At 59.0% G+C, this 25,796-nt stretch overlaps 1 protein-coding gene across 1 annotated transcript in view; it reads right to left on the bottom strand.

The window, feature by feature from the left end:
- Positions 1 to 25,796, bottom strand: part of CACNG4 (calcium voltage-gated channel auxiliary subunit gamma 4) — a gene marked incomplete in the record, with an annotated part of 46,508 nt that overhangs the window by 20,384 nt on the left and 328 nt on the right.

Below are 25,796 nucleotides of genomic sequence, written 5' to 3'. Positions count from 1 at the left end.
CTGGCCCCGGGGGAGCCCAACCCCGCACTGCTGCCTGGGGGGCGGGGGTGGGGGCGCACACCCAGAGCCCATCGGGCTCAGGAAAGCACCCAAGGGTGTGTCTGAGACCTGCTGGGAGGGCCCCCCACTCCGGGGCCCCCAACGGACGTCCCCACCAGTGGTCCTCTGTGCAGAGCGGCTGTGAGCGCCCTGGGCCTTGACTGTGGAGGGAGGCGGCCCCCCACCCTCCCCCTGCACGGGGCCCTCCCGGTTTCCACACCTCCCCTGCCCCACCTGCTCCTAACCCCCAGACAGCCCCTCGCGGGCTCTCCCTTGGGCCCCTCCTCCTTGGAGGGACTGGCGCTGCTGCCCCACTTCCTGTCTGAACGCCCCCGGGGACCCTCCTCTCCCCAGGTTCTCAGCACTCTGCGGCCTCCCTCGCCGTCCACAGCGTCCCCATTGCAGAGTGAGCCTGTGGCTGCCATGGACACCGACTCCCACAGGGGCCCGTCCTCCCCCCGCGGGGGGCCCCTCTACCCCTACCCCCTCCTATGGCTGCAGTGGACACAGATGCCCACAGGGACCCACCCTCCTCCCGAGGGGGCCCCCTCCACCCCCCCTGGTCAACACATCACCCCAGGAAGCGTGAGCCAACGGTAATGTGATGAATACGACTGTGCTCAGGGAGAATCCCTTGGAGATCCGCCCTCCGAGAACCATGGCTGGGATCCGGCGTGACCTGCTGCCAGACCAGCTCCATTTTAATCCTCTCCAAAACCAAAGGTTGAAGTGAGAGCCGCAGGAGAAAGGAAAACCCCCAGGTCTGTCTGGATCCCACATTTGATACAAAACAGCTGTCCTAAACGCTAGTGTCCCGATGTTTCAGAAGCAACACCGGCCCCCGCGGAGAGGTGTAGACTCAGGGGTCCCGCCCTGCCGGGCCTGGGGCTCTGAGCCCCCACTTCTCAGCTGACACCGTGGGTGGCAGGGCCGCGGTCATGCACTCAGCCACCCCTCCCCGTGAGACCAGGATCCCAACACAGAATCCCTTGGTGCGCCTCCATGTGGGGACAAAGCCTGGCCGCCCACCTCCAGCCTCAAGTAATAGCCGGAGAACAAAGCTTGTTCAGGTGCTGGGACCCAGGGCAGCAGTGCAGCCGTGGCCGGCAGCCAGTGCCTCGTCCGGGGAGGCCTGAATATTTTACATCTAATGCCTCTGAGTTATGGGCTTTATACCTTTAGATACCAGAATAAACTTGATTTGAAATTGGCCTCAGGGGACATTTGTTAAATGAAGATGTTAGATGCAGTCTCCGACGCTGGCCTGAGCGGCTCTTACCACCGGCGCTCACGAGGCTGCGAGTCTCTGCATAATCCAGGGAGAATGTCCCAGCCCTCCACATATCAACGTCCTGCCTCCCGGTCCATCAGCAGCCCCTTCCTGAAACAGCACACTTTCCCTCACCTTCTGTCCCTGGGGCTCTGAGAAGGAAGGCAGGGAGGGGAGCCAAGAGCGGGGGGTGAGGGCCAGCCGCCCGGCTGTTCCATCAGTTCTGTTTGTTACTTGTCCCCATTTCACGGAGGAGGAAACTGAGGCTCCTGGAAGTGCTGTGAAGAGCAAGAGGAGGGAGCCAGGACCTCAGCTCAAACATGCGGCCCCAAAATGCATGCTTTTTACTGACGCAACACCCAGCTGGTGGCCACCGCGACCTGGCCACCCAGGCTGCCCCCTTGGCCATAGGCTGGGTCTGTTACTGTTCGTGCTCAGCAAGGCGCTTCCCCCTCTGTGCCTTGTTTTCTGCTCCCGACAGCCAGGAGAACCCCAGCCCCCTCCGAGGGTGAGGATAAGGGGAAGCGGCAAGGACCTTGGCAAGGGCCTGGCACGCCTTCTCCACGAGCACCTGTTCTGAGAGGAGAGGCACTTTGTTACGCAGGCCCCAACCTCGAAAGGCTTTTGTACTTGAATGACAGGATATGCCCAGCTGCCTGTGTGTGGGCGGCGATAGGGAGGGGGGTGGACAGGTATGGCCCTGTCCTGCCCAGCCCTGCCCAGCCCTGCCCAGCCCAGCCCCGGAGGTGGGTGTGGAAAGCTGCCCTCTGCCCCCGAATGCACGCACTTCACTCTGGGTGCAGAGGTGCTCGGGGTGACCTGCCGGCAGGAGCAGCACAGAGCAGAAGCGGAGCCCCAGAAGCCGGGGGCCAGGCCTGCCCAACCGCGCAGAGCCCTCCCGCTGAGCCCTAATTCACAGGGCTGCTGCCAACGCTCATTAATAAATGATGGAAACCACTCAGCAAATGTCGAGCCCGAAACGTGCTGTGTGGCCCCCACAAGCCAGGCCAGGCAGCCTCTGGGCTGTGAGGCTGGCGGAGAGCTCTCCAGACCAGGGCGAGCCTGGGCTGGCGACCCCCGGCCAGCTGCAGACACGTGGGGCTGATGCTCCTAGTGGGCATCCCCTTGGGGCTTCCCTGAGGATGGCGGGGGAAGACAGATTCAGAGGGCTGTCTGTCTGCTGATGGGAACAGAGCAGCCGTTGGAAAGGTCAGCCAGACAACGGAGAAGGAGGACACATAATCCACATTAGGAGACACCTACTTGTGGTCTGGGGCCTGCGGGGAGTGAGGCTACAGGGCCAGAGGCCCCCTTCCCTCCCCCCATGTAGCTTGATTTGGGGAGACCTTCTGGGGGAGAGAAGGCGCTCCCACAGGAGTCCCCTGGCACTGCCACCTACAGGGATCCCGCCTTCCAGAGGACACTTGTGTGGGTCACGTTTCTATCTGTGGCCCACCCAGGACAGATTCAGGTTTTGTTGGGCAACTGGACAGGCCCTCTTAAAGAAAAAGAACACAAACACACAGCTAGAATCCAGGTCTGGGAAGGGCCTGTGCAAGGGAGAACCCGAACCTCGGGCTTCCACCTCGTGCTGATCTCGAGCGGAGAAAGCAGGGCAAACACTGCAGCCACTCCCAGCTGTCAGCCTTTCAGGAAGCCTCACCAGACTGGTGGTCTCCAAGTCAGGCTCCAGGAGCCTTGGGATGCCCCCAAAGGGTGCAGACAGGTTTTTCCTGTCTGACCCTCCCCACCCACCCACGGCAGGGCAGCTCCAGAGAAGGTGGATGTGTGGTGGGCAGGGCTGGGTCCCCTCGTGCAGCTGGAGGACATTGTTTTTAGAGACAGACCCCGTGCCTGGGGGGGTCAGTCTGGGTCTAACGCCTGGACGAACGGATGAACGGGGGCTGAGGCGTGGAGGGGAGGCCGCCTCCAGGCGAGTCTGGAGGAGGGACGGAGCTGGGTGGGCAGGCGGCAGGTCCTCCCCTGCCCTTGCCCTCTAGAGGACCTTCACCCAGGGAGGTGAGGCTGGAGACGCAGGGCAGATGGGACCGCACCTCCTTGGCGCCTCTCACCCCGGAGCCCTTCGCATCCACCTCAGGCCAGACAGGGCCGCGAACGGAGGCGGTTCCGGCCCTCGGATGGCAGGATGCCTTGCCGGGAATCATTACCGAACACGAGGGCAGGAGCTGTCAGTTCCTCTGTGGGGCTAACACTCAGGGGGGGTTCATGGGGTAGGGGGTCCGTGCCCCATCTGGGCCGGAAATCCCTGGTCCATAAGGGACTCTCCAGAGGGTCAGCACAGAGAAAGCACAAGTGACCACACAGGAGGAAAGGCACCTGCTACAGCCCGCCCCCGCCCACCGCCTGCCGCCCCCTCCCACTGCCTTCTCCGGCTCCGCCCACCGCCTGCCGGCCCCGCCCACTGCCCGTTCCCTGTCTGCACTCCCCTCCACTTCCCCCCACGCCAACCCTACGGACGCCCCTCCCCGTGGGATCTGGCCTCACACTGTGCAGGGAGCAAGGCCTTCCCAAGGTGGCGGCTTCATCTGGGGGTCTCACTTCAGCTTCTCTTTCCACAGGGAACTCGAGGGAGTCTTAGGGCCTGGGAGCGGGGAAGGGGCAGCGGACCCAAGGGACACCCGGGCCTTCCTGCTCCAGGGCCAGGAGCCTCCCACGTGCTCTGCCCACCCCCACCCCGTGTTTTCCTGTGAGACAGAGACACCCTGGCGAAGAGTGGGGTGGGAGCTGCCACTCACCAAGCTCCTAGCAACTGCATGTGCTTGAGGGTTCCACAGATTTAAACCTCAGAACACCCCTGGAGTCCAGCATTACCATCCAGCTGTCATAAATGAGGAGGGTCAGATTTAAAGGGTGCAGGAGGAAATTTCCCAAGGTTGCCCCCACGTCACGGACAGAACCCGGGCCCAAGTTCACTTTGGTCTCCAAGTCAAGTTCACCTGAACTTGGTAGCAGAGTCCCACCCTCGGTGTGCTCCCCTTGAGTGTGGGCGGCCCCTGAGAACAGGCTGGCTGGGTTGTGTTACATAAGGCTGCACCAGGGCAGGCTGGAGGGGGAGAAGGCAGGGAGACACCCCTGCTGGCCTCAAAGCAAGCAGACCACCTCCTGTGAGCCGCCACAGGGCCGTGTGGTGAGGATCGGCGGCTGTCTCTGGATGATGGCTTGCAAGAGAATAGCCTCGGTCACACAGCCGCCAGACACGAATTCTGCCAGCAACCAGTGAGCTGGGAGAGGACCCCACCCCGGGGAGGCATGCAGCCTGCAGACACCTCGCTCACAACCTTGGGAGACTGGAGTGGAGGATCCCGCTGAGCAGGCCAGACTCCCAGTCCAGGGACACTGTGAGATGGTCTGTCTGTTCTAAGTTGCTGAACCCGTGCTAGCTTGTTACGAAGCAGAGGAAGCAAGGGCTTCCCAGGTGACACTAATGGCAGAACCCGCCTGCACATGCAGGAGGCATAAGAGACCCGGGTTCAGTCCCTGGGTCGGGAAGACCCCCTGGAGGAGGGCATGGCAAGCCACTCCAGTGCTCTTGCCTGGAGAGTCCCATGGACAGAGGAGCCTGGTGGGCTACAGTCCATGGGGTCAAAAAGAGTTGGACACAACTGAGTGACTGAACAACAGGCTAGAAGTCCAAAATCAAAGTGTTGGCAGGGCCCTGCCCTCTGAAGGATCAGAGAAGAAGCTGTCCGTGACTTTCTGTAGCGTCTGGTGTTTGCCAGCAACCTGCTGTGCACCTGGGCTGTGGGCCGTGTCACCCCAGCCGTGGCCTCCATCCACGCAGTCTTCACCCTGTGTGTCTCTCTCATCCTCTAAGAATCCAGTCTGTTACCTTAAAGCTCATCCCAGTTATGACCTCATCTCAGCTTGATGACATCTGAAAGGACACTATTTCTAAGTAAGGACTCACCTACAGGTACCAGGGTTAGGATGCTTCCATCTACTCTTTGGGGACACAAATTTAGCTCACCTCACACCCAGGGCTGAAAGGTGTTGGGAGGAAAAGAATCCCTCAACATCGTCCTCTTCTCTTCTTATCTCCTGCCTTACCAGTGCCTTCCAGGAGACAGAACCAGAAACTGGAAGCTCCCACCCAGGACTTTCTAGAACGTTCTGTCCTGAGAGCTGAAGATCCCTGTGAGATCTCCATCCCTGGGGACCTGGAGAGCAGTGGAGGCCGTGAGCGGTCCTGTGCTGCCCTCGGCAGGAGGAAGAGCCCGTCGCAGTAGCGATGGGAGGCCAGGGGCCAGCGGCGGGCCCGCAGGAGGTCCGGCTGACCTTTGAAGCCAACAGGCGGCTGTGGCAGAATCTCTGCTGGGGGAGCTGGGCTTCTGAGGGAAATAGAAAGACTGCCTCCTCACTTCAAAGGGAGGCCAGGCTGCAGGCGCTGGCAGCCTCCTCCCCTTTCTGTGGCTGCACGTCCTCTCACTCAGAGGGCAGTTCACAGGAGCAGGTTGCACCTGTCCAGCGGCTCAGAGACCAGCCTGGCCGAGTCACAGGCCCGTGAAGGCGGCTCTGAGCTCTGGGCCTGCGCCCAGGGTGGTACTTCCATTGCCACGAGGGCCCGCGGGCTGCAGGCAGATGCCGTCCACACGCTGACCCACGGCTCCAGATGCTGGGACGCGGGGACTCACATGGTCAGGTCGTGTCCAGCTGGGCCTGTGGCTCTGCGGCCCTACTGTGTGCAGTTGCACGTGCCCTGTGCACACAGTAGGGAGGCGTGCCCACGAGGCACGTGCACTCAGGCGCTGCCAGTCTGCTTCCCCCTGGCCTCTGGCCACGCCACGCCCTCCGGCTTTCTCTCCACCACACGGACGGCTGGGCCTCTCTGCAGTTACTCACCCCGGGGTGTCCCCAGGGCCCTCGGTGGCGCCTTGGCTGTTCTGTCCCCTGACATCGACTCCCTCTGCTTTATCTCTTCTAAAGACGCACAGTGGTTTCTGTTGTCCTGGACCGTGACCGGCCGAGGAAAGACGACGGTTAAGCACTTAGAATGTACCAGCGACCCTTGTACATGCCACGTGAATTCTCACATGGGTAGAGATGGGGTTGATTACTGAATCCATTTTGTAGATGAGGAAAATGAGGCTCAGAGATCTTAGATAACTGGTCTGAAAGAAACCTCCATGTGAACTCCACGTGGAAACAACACAAGTTTTGGGGCAAATCTTATCTTACCCACTTCAGCTCTGTCTGCAGGCGTGTGACCTACTCTCTCCAAGCCCCTGGCTCCTAATTCCAGAACATGTCCATCACCCCCAAACAGAAACCTTGCATCCACTCCCCTCTGCTCCCAGCCCCTGGAAACCACTGATCCCCTTCCTGTCTCTGTGAACACGTGGATGCTTTGTAGAAGAGGCTGCGGGCTCCTTAAGGTCCAGCTCCTTAAGGACAGGCTCCCAGTGCCCCTCTCGCTTGGGGACACACCATCCACCTGTCACCCCGTGACGGGCTCCCCCCATCCATCCATCTGCAGGATGGGCCTCACCTGCATCCTCTCCTCCACCCCATCCTCTTCAGGGCTCAGCTCTCCTGGTCTGGACTCTTCTCGTGTGTACTAACGGGTCTGCTGCCCCCAGCCCAGCCCCCTCCACCCTGTCCTCAGCTGTAGAGTCGCAGAATCTGGACTCCCCCCAGTGAAACCCTCCACTAGGAACTCTGGCTGAGGACTGTGCAGCCCTGACCTGCATGTTTGAAGGACCCTAACTGCCAGCCCACCCAGCTCCCGGGCCTCCTCCTGCTTCAGCAGACCCAAATGTCTCGGCTTTCCAGAGCTCGCCATGTCCCACGCCTCCACGGCGCCCACTCAGGACCAGGGGTGTGGGGAGCACATGGCCTCAGACCTGTGCCCAGGACCCTGTCTGCCCTGAACTCTTCTCCCTCCTGTTTCTTAAAAGACTCATGCTCACCTTTCAATGGTGGCTCAGCTGACCCGTCGTCTAGAAAGACTCCTGTGCCTGGGAGGCCCCCACCCAGCTCCCAGCTCCTGGCGGCTGCAGCTCCTTGGCCCTGCATATACTGTCGCATCTCCTCAGGGCAGTGTCATGGATCTGGCTTCCTTCTGTCTCCCCTCTCCTTACTGGACACTGCCTTCTTCAAGGATCAGGGCTGGATTCTATTTTTTAACCCCAGTACTTAATACAATGTCCTCTGAATGAGCAAGAAATGGGTAGATGAGTGACTGAGCGTGTGAATGAAAGCGTGACTGTGTGTTCAGTGAAAGCAAAAGACTGCGTGTCCTTCTCATTATAGGGGACTGGAATGCAAAAGTAGGAAGTCAAGAGATACCTGGAGTAATAGGCAAATTTGGCCTTGGAGTGCTGAATGAAGCAGGGCAAAGGCTAATAGAGTTTTACCAAGAGAACTCACTGGTCATAGCAAACACCCTCTTCCAACAACACAAGAGAAGACTCTACATATAGACATCACCAGATGGTCAACACAAAAATTAGATTGATCATATTCTTTGCAGCCAAAGACAGAAGCTCTATACAGTCAGCAGAAACAATACCGGGAGCTGACTGTGGCCCAGATCATGAACTCCTTATTGCCAAATTCAGACTTAAATTGAAGAAAGTGGGGAAAACCGCTAGACCATTCAGGTATGACCTAAATCATATCCCTTACAATTATACACAGGAAGTGAGAAACAGAGTCAAGGGATTAGATCTGATAGACAGAGGGCCTGAAGAACTACAGACAGAGGTTGATGACATTGTACAGGAGGCAGTGATCAAGATTATCCTCAAGAAAAAGAAATGCAAAAAGGCAAAATGGCTGTCTGAGGAGGCCTTACAAATAGCTGTGAAAAGAACAGAAGTGGAAGGCAAAGGAGAAAAGGAAAGATATACCCATTTGAATGCAGAGTTCCAAAGAATAGCAAGGAGAGATAAGAAAGCCTTCCTCAGTGATAATGCAAAGAAATAGAGGAAAACAATAGAATGGGAAAGACGATAGATCTCTTCAAGAAAATTGGAGATACCAAGGGAACATTTCATGCAAAGATGGGCCAATAAAGGACAGAAATGGTATGGACCTAACAGAAGCAGAAGATACTAAGATGATGTGGCAGGAATACACAGAAGAGCTGTACAAAAAAGATATTCATGACCCAGATAATCACGATGGTGTGATCGCTCACCTAGAGCCAGACATTCTAGAATGCGAAGTCAAGTGGGCCTTAGGAAGCATCACTACAAACAAAGCCAGTGGAGGTGATGGAATTCCAGCTGAGCTATTTCAAAACTTAAAAGATGATGCTGTGAAAGTGCTGCACTCAATATGCCAGCAAATTTGGAAAACTGAGCAGTGGCCACTGGACTGGAAAAGGTCAGTTTTCATTCCAATCCCAAAGAAAGGTAATGCCAGAGAATGTTCAAACTACCGCACAATTGCATTCATCTCACACGCTAGTAAAGTAATGCTCAAAATTCTCCAAGCCAGGCTTCAGCAGTACTTGAAACATGAATTTCCAGATGTTCAAGCTGGATTTAGAAAAGGCAGAGGAACCAGAGATTAAATTGCCAACATCCGCTGGATCATTTGAAAGGCAAGAGAGTTCTAGAAAAATATCGACTTATGCTTTATGGACTATGCCAAAGCCTTTGACTGTGTGGATCACAACAAACTACGGAATATTCATAAAGAGATGGGAATACCAGACCCCTGATCTGCCTCCTGAGAAATCTGTACTCAGGTCAGGAAGTAACAGTTAGAACTAAACATGGAACAACAGACTGGTTCCAAATCAAGAAAGGAGTACGTCAAGGCTGGATATTGTCACTGTGCTTATTTAACTTACATGCGGAGTACATCATGAGAAACTCTGGGCTGGATGAAGCACAAGCTGGAATCAAGATTGCCAGGAGAAATATCAATAACCTCAGATATGCAGATGACACTACCCTATGGCAGAAAGTGAAGAGGAGCTAAAAAGCCTGCTGATGAAAGTGAGAGGAGAGTGAAAAAGTTGGCTTAAAGCTCAACATTCAGAAAATGAAGATCATGGCATCCGGTCCCATCACTTCATGGCAAATAGATGGAGAAACAGTGGAAACAGTGTCAGACTTTATCTTGGGGGGCTCCAAAACTACTATGGATGGTGACTACAGCCATGAAATTAAAAGACACTTACTCCTTGGAAGGAAAATTATGACCAACCTAGATAGCATGTTAAAAAGCAGAGACATTACTTTGCCAACAAAGGTCCGTCTAGTCAAGGCTATGGTTTTTCCTGTGGTCATGTATGGATGTGAGAGTTGGACTATAAAGAAAGCTGAGCACCAAAGAATTGATACTTTTGAACTGTGGTGTTGGAGAAGACTCTTGAGAGTCCCTTGGACTGCAAGGAGATCCAATCAGTCAATCCTAAGCAAAATCAGTCCTGAATGTTCACTGGAAGGACTGATGCTGAAGCTGAAACTCTAATACCTTGGTTACCTGATGTAAAGAACTGACTTATTGGAAAAGACCCTGAGGCTGGGAAAGATTGAAGATGGGAGGAGAGGGGGGCGACAGAGGATGAGATGGTTCGATGGCATCACCAACTCAACCGACATGAGTTTGAGTAAGCTCCGGGAGTTAGTGATGGACAGCGAGGCCTGGCGTGCTGCAGTCCATGGGGTCACAAAGAATTGGACATGACTGAGTGACTGAACTGAACTGAACTGAACTGAAGTATCCCAGAAGAGCCTTGTCCACTTAGGAGCGCCAGAGGGAAGCCTCTGCTGTCTTCAGTGCAGTAGCCAGAGGGACACTTTTGGAACCCTGGTGAAAGCTCCAAGCTGCCCAGGGCTCCTCCCGCAGAGCAGAGGGCCAAGTCCTCACTGGTGGCCACAGGTCCTCTCTGACCCTCGTCTTCCGCTCCCCACTCAGCTGGTCAGGCCCCGGACAGACCCTCACGGGGCTGTGACACCTGCTATTTCCTCTGCCTGACATGGTCTCTCCGAGGCTGCCACAAGACTGGCTTCCCTGAGGCCTCCACAAGACTGGCCTCCCCGAAGCCACTGGCATCACAGCCGTCACCCTGACGCTCCGGGGTTTTCTTGGTGACTGTGTGTCTGCCCTGTGACAGTATAAACACTGCGTGAGCTGCTGTCTGTCTTATTTACTCACTGCTGTGAAAGAAAGTTTCCCCACCACCTCGAAGGCTGCCTGGTTGATGGCAAGCACTCGATAAATGTTTGTTGAATGAATTAATAAATGAATCTCTGTGTACCCATGATTCAGTCTGGGGGGCTGGTTTTTAAATTCTCAGTGAATATTTGCTGGATTTGAATAGAAACTTGAAAACATACCAGTGGGGTGTCGGGAGCCAGATGGGCAGGACAAGGGCTGGTGGCACGAGCTCCTCGGGCAGAGCCCCCCCGGGCAGAGCCCCCCCAGGCAGAGCCCCCCAGGCAGAGCCCCCCAGGCAGAGTCCCCTGGGCAGAGCCCCCAGGGCAGAGCCACCCCTGGGCAGAGCCCCCCACGCAGAGCACCCCCACACAGAGCCCCCCACCGGGCACAGCCCCCAGGGCAGAGCCACCCCGGGGCAGAGACGAAACAGCTTCTTGGAGGCACAGTGGCCTGGCCGAGAGTGAGGAAGTCCCTGGGCCTTGTGAGGGTCCCGCGAGAGGCTCTGCCTCAGGCAGGACAGGGGGAGGACCTGGCACCCTGTGCGCCTCTGAGCCTGGGACTCGCAGAAACAGGAAGGTGTCTTCACTTAGCAGGCTGGCCAGGTTCCCACAAGGCCAGGCACCAAAATAACAGCCAAATGAATGAGCGAGTGCGCGCACCCTCGGAACTGAGCACCGTCGGCACACACGTTCCCAGCAGGTGCTCACTGGCTGAGTAAGAGCTGAAGAAAACAGAGGCCAGCGGGGTGGGGGGGGGGGGCGACGGAGGCAGGCGCAGGCGGGCGAGGGCCTGAGGGTCCCTGCCACCCCAGACCCGCGCCGTCTGCTTTCAGTGTTCACTGAGGGTACACACAGAGAGGGACCTACGAGCACAGCCTGACGGGCGTATGTCCACACCTGTGTGACCACCTCCAGACCGAGGTGCAGACCACGTCCACCCCCCGCAGGCTGCACAAAGGGAGCCGCACGCCGACTTGCCTCACCCAGGGTGAGTTCTGCCTGCACGTGAATGGAGGCAGACGGGTCAGACTCTGCTTCTCCACCTGCCTTCTGTGAGCCGGCGTCACCGTGTGAACGCCAGCCATCGCGATCTGGGTGTGGACACGGGCTGGCAGGTGGCCCCCACCGCGGGCGTGGGTCCCGGGCTTTGAAGTGCACGTTACCGCCTCCACTGGGGAGCTGTCTCGAGCAGAACAACTTCCACCTTCTTTGAGGAGAGCACCCCATCTTAAGAGCCGCCCTCAGTCTGACAGCTGAATCGCTCCTTTCCGGGCTGTGTGAGTCAGACCCAGGGCCCGGCATCGTGCTCCGTTCTGTCACGATGCCAGGCCCACCTCTTCCGAGAAGCCCGTCGTGCCAGCCTGGCCCACAGCCAGCAGCCAGCACTGGCTGCACGGGGAGGACGGTCTCACTTCGCCTTCACACCCCACCTCTCACCCCCCGGCCCCAGCAGCGTCAGCATGCGCCCTGCGTCCCAGAGTCCCTGCAGCAGGTCTGAGGTCTTCACCGGACCCTGAGCTCCCCACAGCCTCTCCCCACGTGCAGAGGTCATGGGGCTGTGAGCTCCAGGCTGGAGAGGAAGCTGGGGACGGGCGGGGGCAGAGCCGGACTCTAAGCACTGGCCGCGTCCTGGCCAGGAAGCCCGCCTCGGCCTATCTGCTGCCCACGGGCATTACCTGAGTGCGGCCGCGTGGACGAAAGGGACTGTGCGAAGCATCTGCACACGAGAGACATTCAAAGGTCACAGCTCAGTGATGAGGAGGGGAGCCTGCGGCTAGACAGCGGGGCCTGAATCCTGACGCCAACACCGGCCAGCTCGGTGGCCTCAGGGCAGCGGCCTAACCTCTCTGTGCCTCAGCCTCCTCACGTGCACAACAGGAGCAGGGGCAGCAACACACCCATGGGTGCCGAGGGCTGACCGCGCCAGCCTGCCCGGCTACCCATCCGCCCATCCAGTGCTTGGGACAGTTCCCGGCACACAGTGAAGGCCGTGTAAGCAGTAGCTCAAGCTATAACTGTTTGCAACCAACTGAATGGAACCATGGCGGTTCCGAGGCTGAGCTAACACACGCAGAGCTCTTGCGGCGATGCACAGCGTGCTTGGGGCCCCGTGAGAGCTCCGGAGGCATCTGCTCTTGTTTTAAAGGTGTTCATGCTTTGCTCTTACACAGAGAAGTGAGCTGGAGGGTGTGGGGTGGGTACACAGGGAGGGTGGAGGGCACAAGCGCGCTGTTAGGACTGGGCAGGGCTGGCCCGGCCGCCTTCCTGCTCGCGGGTGTCTCGGCATTCTACCTCTTGGAAGAGGAGGGTGTCCTACGTGTCTCTGGGCCCCACACCTCCCAGAGCGCTCTGCACTGGGCACATTCCGAAGACTTGTTTATTAACAGCCAGAAACGAGCTAGAGAAAGCACCCCATTTAGAGACACAAGAAAACCAGGTCGATCTCCTTCCCCATCCTCCAGGGGTGGGGAGATAGAAGGCGGGCCTACACGTGTGCGCCTTCAGAGAGGATGAGGGCTTTCGAGGTTGAAGATGAGGGCTTTGTTTTCAGCTCCAGGAAAGACTGCACGAGGAGGAACAAGCATCACCATGAAAGGCCCAAAGATGCTGATGAGATCTGAGAAATAACCAGCTCAAGTGCTGGCCATCTCGGCCACAGACGGCTGGACGTGCACCTCGCTCTCTGCCTACTGTCCACTGGCGCTTTTACCCTAACCACGATGGCTGCTAATGGCTAAAAGCCACATTAATGAGCAGTGTGTGTGCTCCGTGCCAGACTCTGCGATCCCATGGACTGCAGCTGTAAGGGTCTTCTGTCCATGGGACCCTGCAGGCGAGAATGCTGGAGGCAGCCACCATCTCCTTCTAGTGAGGACCATTAACTTGGCAACGGGGACCCCTGGAAGCTGATACCCCAATATCGACTGGCATTTGGGGGGTTGGTGGCCATGCTGGCATAAAGAGCGGGGTCGGGAGGGGGGATGGAGCTGGTGCAGGTCACAGTGGACTCTGCCTTCCTCACAAGATCTCCCAGGGAAAGACCTTTTCTAAAGAATTTAACTAATGGAATTGGCAATGGAAAAATGTTGAGACACAAGAATTTTTTATTTTAAAGCATTTGAGGATTTTTTGGGGGGGTGCAAAGAAGCATGCTTAAATATGCCACAGGGTGATTTTTCAGGAAAAAACAGAAAGCAAGCATCTTCTGTTCAAACTTCACTGGATTCATATTCAAAGAAACCTTGGCCGGTCTGGCTCCGGCAGGAAAGTGCCTCCAAAGGAAGATCTCATGGTAGAGCTTTTATATAAAGGACCTGGTTTTACATATGCAATAAAAGTTTGTACGAGCATCTATCTGGGTTTACTTGCCTTTTACTTACTGTTGCGGTCACTTTGGGCACTTGTATTATGTGAGGTGGATTTCTAGGAATGAAATCCCAGTGTGCAAATTGTCCTTATAGGAAATAGAGATTTGATGGTAGATGGCTCTGAAAGGCTCTCATCCAGGAATCGATTTGGTTATAAGTCAGGGGTCACCTGAAATGAAACATTGACACAAGGTGACTGGGCACGATGCCTGGGACTGTTCCTGGATGCGCTTCCGAAGAAAGCAAGCAGACACCCCAGGTGCTGAGGGGCACACAGGGGCGTCCACCCGCCCCGGGGCTGCAGACTGGCCCAGGACTTCGTAAAATTGTGTCCTGTTTATGTATCCGCACCCCCAACATGGTAGAAAATCAGAAAAAGAAGGAGATAAACCACTCAGAGTTTCCGTGACCATCATTAAAAAAAACATTCTGGTGAATTTTTCCCCAAGATTCTTTTCAGACCTCACAGAACAGCAAGAGCCTCATTCACATCTATTTGTACAGATGACCTTTAGAGGCTTCCTATCTGTGGGTTTTTGACTCACTCAATTTGCTATTTAATAGAGTTCTCCTCATGTTTAATAACCCTCCTAATAATCACAGAGTTAAAAGAATACATTTTTATCTAGTAAATGTCTCAAGAACTTTCAAAAGACTGCCTTGAACAGGAAGAGGGAGAGGGCTTGTAAGCTTTAAATATGGCAGACAAGAGAGGGAAAAGGAGAAATAATTAGAAATACAAGTTAGAAAGAAAGAAAAGGAGCCGGGTGGGGGAGGACAGGGGTGACGGGGGGGGACATGGGGGTGAAGCCCCAGCAAGGACCTGGAGCCACGTAGCAGACCGACACCAACTGGGAGGGGCGCTGGCCAGCGGTGGAGGGGCAACGCCCCGAGAAGCAGACCGCCAGGGCCGTGGCCACGGGTGACAAGGGGCCACCAAGCTGGGAGAGGGAAGACCCTCCAAATGGTTAAGCCCATGGGGACGCTCCAGCCCCAGGCATCTGGCCTTGACTCACATGCAGGAATCCGTGGGCAGAAAGACAACAAAAGCTATTTTTCATGCAAGAGGAGTTGGACATCAGGAAAAATCAGAGCCCCTTTGTATGACATGCCAAACTGCTGAAGCGAGAGAATGTCTCGGGTGAGGGCTCGGATGAGAGCGGGGACGGCATGCTCGCCCCGGGGAGCCGGCCCTCAATGTGAGCTTGTTATCGGCCGGAAACAAGTGTGGGGTGTCCCCCTCCTGCCGCACGGCCAGACGAGCTGGTGACTTGGCCTTGGCTGGACTGCCTGGCCCCTGGAAGGAAGCCTGGGTGTCCTGAGATGTCCCCAGGGAGTCTTTGGGGAGTCACGGCCTCCTTGGGGTGTGGTCTGGGGGCTGGAGGTGAGCCGGGCTCCTGCCTCCAGACCCACCCTCACGGGCCCCCCATAGCTCCTTGTGCAGGGCGGTCTCTGGGCGTTGGGCCACACGCAAGCACCAATGTCTCCACTCAGCTCCTGCCAGCAGATCTGCCCAGTAGCTGTTGTTAATGTACCCATTTTACAGAGAAAGCAACTGAGGCTCAGAGAGAAGGCAATGGCTGGTCGCAGGGCTCGCCGCCAGTGGGAGGCAGAGCTGGACTCAAACCCTGACTCACTCTGGGCCCCGCAACTCATGTCCACCAGCACGTCCTCCAAGGGGCCATTCAGCTGCTGGAAATCTCAAATCCACCGTGAGGCAGGTGTGTGCAGAGCCCCGTGTGTTTCCCATCTAACCTCCTGGCGACTCCGAGACAGGCCTTTGCAGAAGCACAGGAGGAGACCCTGCCGTCGGGTGTGTTCTGAGGCTCTGTCCTCGCTGCCACCTCTCCTCTCGTGGGTCCCCAGGGCCAGACAGCAAGCTCCCAGGCTGTGCGGTGCCCACCGAGCCCAGCACAAGGCCAGGCCTCAGCAGGGGCCCCGCGACGGCCCAGGGTGCATGCTTCACTCTCTGAGGAAGCTCCCAGCCCTGCATTCGTGGGGCCTGCATTCGTGGGGCTGGCCACCGCCTCCCTGCAGCCTCAGAGCCCATCTCCCTGCCCCGCCTTCTCCCACCAGTAATCCAGTGCAAAGTGAAAATGTGGGTCCTCCTCTTCAAAAACGATCAAGAATGTTCTGCTGGTGACGACCTGTTACTGGGGCCTGGGGTCTTTCCAGGCCCGTCGTGATGTAAAATGTTCTGAGTTGTGCCCCCTCCTACTCCACCATCTCTGCCCGCCCGAATCTAAGAGTGCCAGCATTTCAGGATCCAAGACCGCTTCGTACACCGCCTCGCGCATATAAAACCACGTGAGAAAGTCTGTGCTCTGCTATTTTATTCGTATACCGCCTCGCGCATATAAAACCACGTGAGAAAGTCTGTGCTCTGCTATTTTATCTAGAACCTTCGTTCACAGAATACAAAGATCCCACTGCTCTCTGTCCCACTGCAGAACCGGAGGCGGTGGGTCAGCAGTCATGGCCTGACATCCTGTCACAGGGAAGCCCCTGCCAGCATCGGTTGGTGATGGATGGTGGATGCCCCGCCCCCTGGTCCCGCCCCCCCCGCTGCCCTGTGTAGGGGAGGGGCAGCCCTCTGACTAGCCCACCAGAAGCCTCCTGTCCCTGACCCCAGGGCAGTCCTCCTTGCTTCTGTGTCTCAGGGAGTGGCTCCACCGCCTGGGGGTGTTGGCTGCTGTAACTCCATTTTACAGATGAGAAAACGGAACCTCAGGGAAGCCAAGCAACTTGCCCAAGGTCACAAGGCGAGCAGGGTTCAAACACAGCTCTCTCTGAGTCCCTCCCCACCCCCCAGCCTTCCTATTAAGCATCACGTGGACTTGGTTCAGAGATCACCTGCCCTGAGCCTTCCTGACGGCAAAGCCCCTGGTGGGAGCTGTTAGGTGTCTGGGGCTTTGCAGATTGGGGAACGAGCCTGACGTCGTCCCATCGATGGCCATCGAGCTGGGGGTGATGTGATCTGGTTTATATTCTTGCAAGGTCTTCCTGGCTGCGTGCGGAGAAGGGCTCATGCAGGGGCAGGCAGGCTGGTCAGGACTCTCCTTGGGGAACCCAGACGAGAAATGACAGAGGCTGGGAGCCAGCTGGGGGCTGTAAGGAACCCGGTGGGGATGTGGCAGGGAAGGGGTCTGGCCTCATCTCTACAGTGGCCAGCCCTGGGCTGAGCACACAGCAGGTCACCAGTGCTTCCTGAGAACCAGCGACTGAGTGGGTGGGAGAGGGGCTGACTCTGGAGGTGGGAACACACAGGAGTGCATCCAAGGGCGAAGCTGCCGCCGGCATGCTGGGCCTTGCTGAGTGTCAGGGTGAAAAGAGGCTAAGCCAAGTGTTTCCAAGAAAATGAGCCTGGAATCCTGGACCCTCTGCAGGGCCTCCGTGGAGTGGAGCAGTCCCCAAGTGACCTCTCATTGGAGAGTCACACAACCCGGGGGAGTGGAGGGGAGGACAGGGGAGGATGGAAGGAAGAGGAGGAAGAAAAGATGGAGGGAGGGGGGAGGAAAGAGGGAGACAGAGATAGAGAGGAGGGAGAGGAGGGAGGGGAAGGGGGAGGAGGAAGGGGGAGGAGGGAGGGGGAGGAGGGAGGGGGAGGGGGAGGAAGGGAGGATGGAGGGGGGAGGAAGGGGAGGAGGGAGGGGAGGAGGGAGGAAGGGAGGATGGAGGGGGGAGGTGGGAAGGAGGAGGGAGGGGAGGAGGAGGGAAGGGGATGAAGGGGGATGGATGGAGGGAAAGAGGGGGGAGGAGGGAGGGGAAGAGGATGAAGAAAGGATGGAGGGAGGGGAGGAGGGAGAGGAGGAGAAGGGAGGGGGATGGAGGGAGGGGGAGGAGGGAGAAGGGAAGAGGGAGGGGAGGATGGAGGGGAGGAGGGATGAAGAGGGATGGAGGGAGGGGAGGAGGGATGGGAGGAGGGAGGAGGTTGGAGGGGAGGAGGGGGAGGAGGGAGGAGGTTGGAGGGGAGGAGGGGGGAGGAGGGAGGGGGAGGAGGGAGGGGGAGGAGGGATTGGGGAGGGGGATGGAGGGGGTGGCGGGAAAGAAGGGTATCACTTGCCAACCTGACAGCCAAGTCCTCAGCAGCTCCAGGAGGTCAGGGTCAGGGTGCACAAGCCTGTCTGGATGTCAGCGGCAGAACTAGGCCCAGGTGCAGGTCTGCCGGCGCCCGCCCTGATGCTTCCATAGCCGGCCCCTTGTCCTCCTCTGTCCAGCCCCTACCCCATGATCCTGGAGTTCCTGGCTGCAGCCTTGGTGCCCGCCAGGAAACAGGAGCGGGGACATGTGGCCTGGGTGCCTGCCATCACCTCCAGGGTGTGGCCTTGGTGCTAGACCCTATTTCAGCTCTTAATTGAGGGCCCTTGGGTTCTGATTTTACAGTTCACAGAAGCCATTCAGTGTGGTTCTGCCTCTGAGGGGATGAAACAGCGCCATGCTCTACACGGGCCTGAACATTCCAGGGATGCTCAGCTTCTTTCATTCCTAGAGCCTGGAGGCCAGTGAGCCAAACTGGGGCCCCACTCAGCTCAGCTGAAAAGGCTGGGTGACTTATTTTTTCTGGGGAAAACTTCCAAATTTGAGGAAATAAGGAAATAAGGGGAAGGCAAGGTGGTGCAGTGGTGCCGTGGGTTCCATCCCTGGGTCGCGAAGATCCCATGGAGGAGGAAATGGCAACCCACACCAGTATTCTTTCCTGGAGAATCCCATGGACAGAGGAGCCTGGGGGGCTGCGGTCGTGGGGTCGCAGAGAGTCGGACACGACTGAGCACACACATGCCGTCTGCTCTGCAAAGACCCTGGAGCCCCACGAGGGGCTCCACGTGGACCCCAGCCCGGTTCTGACTCCTCAAGGGCCTCCAAGATACCAAGGAGCAGGACAGCAGAGAAAGGCCCAGAGTGAGTGAGGCTCCTTCATCCTGCCGGGCGCCCAGCCAGGAGCCGGCCCCTGGGGGAGGCTGGGCAGATGGAGCCCTGGCCAGGCAGCTCCCACCTGCTTCTGCTCCAGCTCCGTCACTAACGAGCTGTGTGACTTCGAGCAAGGCCCCCGCCCTCTTCAGCCTCGCTCTCCTTTGCTTGCAGAGTGGAGGGAGCGGGCCACACCAGCCATGCCCCCGGCAGGTGCCTGGTCCACCTGCAATTCATCACTCATCAAAGGGAATGGGGCCAGGTACCATTCACGCCTCCCATCACCAAACGCGGACTCCGGGCTGTCCCCCAGCAGAGAGGCTCTCTGTCCCCCACTGACGCTCCACATGTTTTCTTGAAGAAAAGAGAAATAACGGGGTTCCTATCAGGTACCAGGCATCAGGTATGCTCCTGCCCTGAACCTAAATGACTCCTCCCTTCGAGCAGAGGTCTCCATGGGGGCAATTCTGCCCGCTCCCCTCCCCGCCGCCCAGGAGACGTCTGGCAAAGTCTGCAGACAGTTTGGTTGTCAGAGCTTGGTGGGTGGGGGCTGTGAGTGGCTTCCAGTCAGTCAAGCCAGAGATGCTGCTGAACCATCCACACTCACAGGGCCTGACAGTGAAGAACAAGTGGCTCAGGGGGTCCTCAGGCCCCTCCACCCCCCAGGCTCCTTCCTGCCTCGGCCTCGCCCGTCTCCTGGAAAAGCCCCCTCCAGCCCTTCTCAGACAGCTCCTTCCCGTCCCCGCGACCAGCGGCCACCCTCCCCGGCCTCCTCCAGCACGCGGCCCCGCACACTGTTTACATCAAACAGTCGTCAGTCCCTGGAAGTGCCGGCAGCTGCTCCGTGAGCAGGGGTGGGTGACGTGAGTGGATGAAGGCACGGACACAGGTGTGCCCGGCAGGCCAGGGACACACCCTTCCAGGCGTGGTGAACGTCGCGTCCGACTCTCTGTGACCCCCTGGACTGCAGCCCGCCAGGCTCCCCGTCCATGGGGTTCTCCAGGCATGAGTACCGGAGTGGGCTGCCGTGCCCTTCTCCAGGGCATCTTCCCCACCCAGGGATCGAGCCTGGGTCTCCCGCACCGCGGGCAGCTTCTTTACCATCTGGGCTGCCAGGGAACCCTATGTGTGCCGAGAGCCACTGGATAAGTTGTCTCAGAGGCTTTCCACCTGGAGAGCCAGCTTCCTGTGGGCTCACAGCGAGGCCATGCGGAGCCTGGTTCCACCTGCAGGCTGTGGGTGGGGCTTTCTGGGGCTCGAGTGGCAGAAGGTCAAAGGTGGGAGGGATGTTCCAGATCAGCCAGGTCCCACTTCCAGATGAGGAGACAGAGGCTGCCAGGCTCTCTGACGCCCTGGATCTGATGACCTGCGGTTGCTTCCTACTCTGGGCTTCTGTTAATATGTCCTAGAAGTCCCCAGAATCCTGGCCATCCAGATGGACACTGGAGATCCGTTTTAAAGGGTGCTTAATTTCTTCTTGAACCTTTCTGAAGCCCCTGTCAGGGAGCGCCTCCAAAGCCGGGTCTGCAGTGAGACCGGTAAGTCAGGCCGAGGTCCACCAGGAACCCCAGCTCCTCTTCTCTAAATCAGCCGGCTCCAGCCGGGCTTTTCTTGTAACAAAAGAGAAAGGAGTGAAGGACAGAGGAAGACGAGAGACAGAGCAGGGCGTGAAGGGAAGGCAGACGCGAGAAGGGCTGCCAGGGCCCGCCCGGGCGGCTGGAGAGCAGGCGCCTGGCGGGAGGAAACTACTCACTGGAAAAGCCCCCAGTGCTGGGAAAGACTGAGGGCAGGAGCAGAGGGGGTATCGGAGAATGAGATGGTTGGACGGCATCACCGACTCAATGGACATGGATTTGAGCAAGCTCCGGGAGATGGTGAAGGACAGGGAAGCCTGGCGTGCTGCAGTCCACGGGGTGCAGAGTCAGACAGGACTGGACAAGAACAACCAGCTACGGAGCAGGGAGAAGGGGGAGCACAGCTACGGGCGGCGTCCTCCCCAGACCCACGCTGACGCTCTGCCCCCGGGGTACTCGGCGGCGGGGCTCTGGGAGGTGAGCTGATGCGGAGGCCATGAGGGTGGGGTCCCCGCGAGGGCGTCAGTGTCCTGGGGTAAGGGAGCAGAGCAGAGAGCTCTCCCCACCCTGAGGACGCGGGAGGGGGTGGCCGCTCTCGAGGCAGGAAGCGGCTCTCACCGGGGACCAAGCTGCCCAGCACCTTGGTCTCGGGCTTCCGCCTCCAGAGCTGCAAGAAACACTGTCTGCAGTTTGAGCTGTTCGGCCGACCACATTCTGTGATGGCAGTCACGCTGACTCAAACAGTACCCCCTCCGCCCCGTCTGTGTGGTTCAAGCACAGGGTCCCCCCGGCAGGTAGAAAGTTGGGCCCACCTGTTCAGCTCCAATCGCATCCGGACGTGGGCAGGCGCCCCGACACCCAGGGGCTGGGGCCATCTTAACCCTCACTCCCGCCCCCGTCAAAGGCAGATCCTGAAGACTTACACTGCAGAGTTGCTGGCATTACACAAACTAATGTCAGGTCCTGGAGGCTGGTGTGATGGCTGTTACGAGCAAACCTGGAGGGACCAGGAGGGGCCAGGGGTCCAGCTGGTGAGCTGGGCACTGTGGGGAGGCCTGTTCTCTGCCCACACCCCCGATACTGGCTGGACAGGCTGCCCATGAGTCAGTGCAAGAGAAAACAGACACAAACCCAGACAGGACAAGCCTGGAGCAGGGTGGGCAAAGGACAGTATTCAGATCCAAACCTCCCTGAGCAGATCCGTGTCAGGAGCGTGGTGTAAGGCAGGGCTTCCTGCTGACCCGCCGAGAGAGGGTTCCAGACGCAAGAAGTGTGTCCCAGGGGAAGTGGGCCTGGGTGGCGGGGCCTGGGTGGTTGTCTCCGGGTATTCCTCCCTGGCTGGCCTCCCCCTCTCCTGCCCTGGGACAGTGCTGACACCTCCTCTTCCTCGGTGTGCGTGGTGACTGAGGTCTGGGTCCCTGGTGTGAGGGGTGCTGCCTGAGGTGGGGTGGGAAGGTTGCAGGGTCCAGGGTCTCCCCACCTCCCCAGCAGGCGCCTAGGACAAGCTGACACGAAGCAGGCACGGACCACCGCGGAACCCAGGCTGCCCTCTGGAGATGTGCTGTGGGCGTGCTGGGGGCGGTCCTTCTACAGGAACCTGGCTGCTCCTGAGGCTGAACTCTGCCGGGACCTTTATTCTGGGCCCGGAGCTCCCCTGACAGCACCACAGTGGCCGGGTCCCTCCGGCGCCCAGCAGCTCAGCGCGGCCGCGGGTGCTTTGCCGACACGAGCTGCTGCACCCGGAGACCAGAGCCTCCTCTTCTCTTCCTGCGTCTACGGGAGGCCCCCACCCCGGCCCACGCTCATCACACACACTCCGGGATGCTTGTTTCTCTTCTACACCTCTGATTCCAGGACGCACCGCTGCTGCTGCTGCTAAGTCGCTTCAGTCGTGTCCGACTCTGTGCGACCCCATAGACGGCAGCCCACCAGGCTCCCCCGTCCCTGGGATTCTCCAGGCAAGAACACTGGAGTGGGTTGCCATTTCCTTCTCCAATGCATGAAAGTGAAAAGTGAAAGTGAAGTCGCTCAGTCGTGTCCGATGCTCAGCGACCCCATGGACTGCAGCCCACCAGGCTCCCCCGCCCATGGGATTTTCCAGGCAGGAGCACTGGAGTAGGGGCCATTGCCCTCTCCGCCAGGACGCAGTAGACACTGAACAAATGTGGGGTGGTGGCTTTATGGAAAAGCCCACAAAGACTTGTTACTCCTTTCCCACATCCCCAGCGCTGGGCTGAGAGCAAAGACACAGAGAAGGAAGGGGGTGGAGGTCTAGGGGACAGAGGGAGTGGGTGGCTGGTTGGGGGGGAGCAGGCTGGTCCCCAACGTGGTGGGAAGAGAGAGGAGGGACAGTGTGTGTGTTACCCAATTTGTGTATCAGTTGAACGTTCTCATGTCCAAATGCTTTCGCGCTGCCGCAAGCCAGTCTCAGATCTGGGCCCCTCCACTGGGTAGTCACGTGTAAGCGTGTACTTAGCCATGTCTGACTCCCTGCGACCCAATGGACGGTAGCCCACCAGACACCTCTGTCCATGGCATCTCCCAGGCGAGAATCCTGGAGTGGGTTGCCATTTCCTTCTCCAGGGGATCTTCTCGACCCAGGGATCGAACCCACGTCTCCTGTGACTCCTGCAACGGCAGGCAGATTCTTTACCACGGTGCCACCTGGCAGCTGCTCAGTGTTTAATGAGAACCCAGAAGTCTGGAGAAGGGCAGGGTGACACGGTAGGAAGAGCTCCGCAGTGAGACAAAGGCTCCTGCCTGGCGCCTCTCGGAGTGCCTGCTCCTCCGCTGCAGACAGCACCCTCAACGGCTGTGCTGGGCGTGCTGTGCGGACATGCACAGCGTGCACAAGAGGACTGCGACGCTTGCCTAACATGGGGCTGTGGGGAGCCCAGGCTTTGGGGGCGGAAGGGGGGATGTCCACGTGGTGAGGTGGGAGTAGCGGTGTTCTGCACACGGTCCTGCCAGACGGTGAGGACGCCTGAGGAACCGAGGGCGGGGCTCTCCTGCCCACAACACCATCCCTGGGAAACAACCAGGACACTGACCAGCTGCTTGGGAGACGTCAGCAAACCCTTCAGAGCCCCACAGTCACAACTGGCGTTTCGTTAGCTACCTGCTGCAGCCATTCTTCAGTTTGAGCTTAGAGCTTTGAGCTTTTCACTTCCCCCCATGTAATGCTTTGGGGAACTTTGCTAGAAAGCAGGTGGAAATAATGCCCTATACCCAAACAAGCCAATATTGAGGAGACCACGTCCCCAGGGAGTGCCGGCGGGGTCTCAGCCTGAATGCTCACTGGCAGGGTGTTGGGAGGTCATCGGAGGCAGAGGCTGTTGGACTTTATGAAGTGCTTTTAGAAGATACGCTGTCAGTTTTCGCCTGGGCTGACAGACTGTCAGGATGATTTGAGCGAACCGAGGAATCCTGAACCAGCCCTCCCAGCCCTGGGTGGGTCCAAGGACGTCGTGGCCCTTGGGGGTGGGCTGGTTTGGCCCCCAGAACCTCTGAGCTCCTGGTGGTGACAGAGGCAGCCCCACTCTTTCAGTAAAGTCCCCCAGATGGCCACACCCCACCCTCCCTCTGCCAGTGGCGCCAGCTGCCCAGATCAGCTTGGGGCTCTCTCGATGGACATTGAGTGCAAACGGCTGGAGGCAGCTGGCAAGATGCTAAGCGCAGCATCAACCCTAATTAGGACGAGAAGTTAATAAAGGAGGCATGCGAGCCAGTCTGCAGAGGCCAGGCTTGCCGGTATGGAGAGGCGAGTTCTAGTTTTTGACAGGGAAACTGGAAGGCCTGGGGTCAATGCGTGGGTGTGGGTGACAACAGGGAGGTGACTTAACAGGACCATGTCCATACCCGGCGCCCAGCAGAGCCTGTGAGTTAGAGCCGGGGGCCAGCAGCCTCATTCTGTGTGTAACTCAGGTGCTGTGTCGGGGAGTGACGTGGGTGCGCCCTCGAGATGAGAGGAGTAGGTGTTCACGATCTGAGCAACTGCACCCCAGGAATGATGTTTTTCAAAAGAAAGGAGGGGGTGTCATCGTGAGCCCACAGATCCCTCCGGGGCTTTTCCGGGGCTATTTCCCAAACTATTGATTGCTCATCCCTGCTCTCAGAAGACTCCACTCGGCCCTGGCAATAAGCTTCAGGCTCAAAGGGCAAAGCAGCCTGGGCTGGGAGGGGGTGTGTGTGGGGGGGAGTGAGGCTGCGGGGGGCAGAGGAAGAGGGAGAGGGGGGCAAGATTCCAGAAGAGAACAGGCAGGATGCGGAGGTGCAAGGCCGCCTCACCTGGCCACCCTTCTCTACACGGCCTCGGTGACCACGACCCCAAAGGCAGAGGGCCACCTCTTCCCGAGCTCCGCCCTCCTCCACGAAGACCCAGACACACCGGACTCTGAGCCGGGGCTGAGGGGCTGGGGCCGCAGGCAGAAGTCGGGCTGAGGGGGGAACTTCCCGACCCCCCCCCCCCCGCGAGGGCGGTACCGGGAAGAAAGAGGAGACTGTTCGAGGATCGTGGGGAGGAACCTTCCCCCAGCTCCTCACCCCTTTTCCGACCTGAAAGCCCAGACCAGCGGGGACCGTCCACAACCCGGCTGGGACCCCGCCGCCCGACGGCCACCTGTTAGTGCAAGCCCCGCAGCAGGACCGGCGGGAGGCGCTCAGCTCCGGCGCACGGCGCCATTGGCGGGGTCCCCCGGAGCGAGCGGTCCCCACTGCCCGGGGGCACCCAGTCCCGGCCCCCTGAGGCATCCATCCTTACAACACCTGCTAGCCTGCCCGCCGCGCACCTGGGGGCGCAGCGCAGCGTCCCTCCCGCCCCGCCCGGCGGCCACGCCCCTCCAGGCCGCCCCTGGTCCGCGGGTGCGTGCAGACCCCGGCCTCAGGACCTGCTCGGGGGGACTTGGTGACGCTCCCCATCCACTCGCCTCCCCGCCGAGCGGGCAGGAGCGGCCAGCGGCCCCGGGAAGAGTACGTGGCGGAGCAAGGTCTCGGCAGACATCAGGCTTGGGCGACCCGGGTCTCCCAGAACCCCTCGGCGCCCCAGCCCCCACTCCCACCCCTCGGCGGGGCCCGGAGCGATCTCGGAGCGGCCCTCCCGCAGCCCGCCCCCGGCCGGCCCCGCCCCAGGATGGCCAGTTCCCATAGCAATCGCACAGACACCGGTTGCCAAGCAACCTCTCCCCCTCCTCCCTCCCCTCCTCTCGCGTCCGCTCCCCCCAGCCTCAGCCTCCTCCCGCCCCCTCGCCAGCCTCCACCTCCCCTGGGGGCCCCGGCGCGGCCCCTCGGGATCGCTCTGGTCTCGGGCTGCGCGCGCGGGCGCGTGAGTTTCTGTGTGTTTCATCGTGTCAATGAGCGAGAGGGTGTGCGTGTGCCAGCGGAGAGTTTGTGGGATCCGTGTGTTGGGGGGGGGGTCCCCCGTGGCCGCGACGGGACCCGCCCGCTCGCTCCGGCTCCTTTGTGTCTCGCGCGGAGCCAGTGCCGCGCCCACCCGTTCCGGGCCGGC

Source organism: Capra hircus, chromosome 19 (genome assembly GCF_001704415.2).
Source record: "Capra hircus breed San Clemente chromosome 19, ASM170441v1, whole genome shotgun sequence".
NCBI lineage: Eukaryota > Metazoa > Chordata > Mammalia > Artiodactyla > Bovidae > Capra > Capra hircus.
This window is presented reverse-complemented; position numbering and strand designations above follow the sequence as displayed.